The sequence below is a fragment of the Penaeus vannamei genome, chromosome 13 (genome assembly GCF_042767895.1).
Source record: "Penaeus vannamei isolate JL-2024 chromosome 13, ASM4276789v1, whole genome shotgun sequence".
In the NCBI taxonomy this organism is placed as follows: domain Eukaryota; kingdom Metazoa; phylum Arthropoda; class Malacostraca; order Decapoda; family Penaeidae; genus Penaeus; species Penaeus vannamei.
Genome location: NC_091561.1, coordinates 31,158,167 through 31,160,402, shown reverse-complemented (window position 1 = coordinate 31,160,402; position 2,236 = coordinate 31,158,167).

Genomic DNA, 2,236 nt, shown 5'->3' with positions numbered 1-2,236 from the left:
GGATAATCCTAGGTAATGTTTCCACCCTGGAAGACCGCTGCTAACTCCACCACGCTCTAGAACGTCAGATGTTCATCTTTGCCAGAACCATCATTCTTCACGCAAGCCAGCCAGCCATATATATATATATATATATATATATATATATATATATATATATATATATATATATATATACATATATATATGCATATATATATATATATATATATATATACATATGTATATATATATGTGTGTGTGTGTGTGTGTGTGTGCGTGTGTGTGCGTATGTGTGTGTGTGTGTGTGTGTGTGTGTGTGTGTGTGTGTGTGTGTGTGTGTGTGATATTTACGCACATATGCTTAGGGAAAGTGTGTATTGCTTCGAAATTAATAGTGTAACCTTTCTGTCTGTCTATCTTGGACGCGGGTGCATACTTATGTAAGCGTGTTATTGCATATTTCAATATCTACTGACATACATACAAATACGTGTGCCATCATTAAGTTATATGAAGATTAGTAATTATGAATTTATCAAAGGCATTTATCTTCCTTTCGTGCAGTTGCAGCGTGGACTTCTCCCTGGGCTATGGCGTGTTGGCCCGCTACGTTCACGTCAGACGTCCTGTTACCGTCAGTGACTACTATCTTATTATGAACGAGGTGGAAATCCTTGTCTAAGAAACGGCAACAAATGTCAGTTTTCATATGAATATCAAGAATACTGTTGAAGAATAGGATGCAGAGCAAGATATGCGAGGCACACACGTCGGATAACAAAAAGAACACTAGTAAATGAAAGAAGTGCGTGTCCGTGTCTGTAAATCAGCTAAGAATAAGGATGCCGTCATACCAGTACAGGGGCACAGGCTATCCACTTCACAAAGCCTGTGTCACATTCCTCTATCTATGTGACCTGCACATCCTGGAACGCAGGTATTTTGGATCGTGTGTCGGCATCTGACTTTGTGTAGTCACTTTGAAGCGAGATCTCCATATAGAGTCACCGGCCGATGCTAAGAGAGAGCATCTTAACCAACAGAAGATTAGGTACTTTAGCTACGATGTTGATTTATGAGTTCGGACGTGATGAACTTGAAATCAGTCTAAGATCAAACTGGACACAGAGTGTCAAAATCAGAACCGCCGCCATCGTCGCTGCTATTGCACCTTAGGGGATCCTTCGTTAAATAAGGGTCATAGTCGGTTTAGTCTATAGCACTGTGAATAAGCAATGAATGCAAGAAACTGCTATGTATCTATATATTTGTTCTGGTGTTGTTTTCAGTACAATCTGTGTTTATGATTTTAAGTTAAAATCAATTGGTGAATGATAGGGTAACTGTAATGATTATAAAGTACCATCGTTTGTCATCCAAAAGAAATATTACCCACTCTCCTCATTCATCAGGTGCATTGGCATTGTTGCATAAGGGAAGTCATCAATGTCTCCATTTGGTTTATAGTAACCCCAAGCAACTCACTGCATCGCGGGTTTTCAGTTACGGAAAGGAGTTTCCATCCTCTTTTGGAAAACCAGCCCACCAAGTGGCAACACCTTAGTTATCGTAATAGTAGTAGTAGTAGCAGTACATGAACAAACCGCTTATGAATGAATACCGAATACGACCTCATTATAAAACAGCAAATAAAAAAGAGCACTGCGTATGCATTACTCACTGGTTGTCCCCCAAATCAGAATAGCAATAACGGATAAATTTATGAACCATAACCACTGGTGTTTAAGCTGCTAGCGTAGACGTGTTTCCTCATAAACTGTTTTTTTATTTTCTTGAGCTTGGAATCTTTATAGTTACTTTCAGTATTTCTTTTGTCTTTAAGTTAAATCGCCATAAGGGGCATTATTGTTTATTAGTAAGTTTTGTTTATGTTGGAAGAGTAGGGTCTGTTATCAGTCAGGGATACTGCGGCTATCAGCCTTCATTTTGCAAGAATTCTGAAATATATGAACTACTCATATCATCGACGTGTTTACAGAAATAATTGTAATTTGCCTAAATATAAAAGTAAGGTACATAAATTAGTCGAAAAAGAAATATCCGGGATTTCCGAATTCCCATTTTTTACCGGGATTTCCAACGTTTTTTAAAGGCGTTTAAAAACCATTAAGTCATCGTACACGTTTCAAAAATCAAGTAGTTATCAGTTTTTACCATAAACGTCCCACGTGGAATGCACTTCTTTACCATAAAACATAACTGCTTAAGGTTAATGTAACCCTTCAGACAAAAA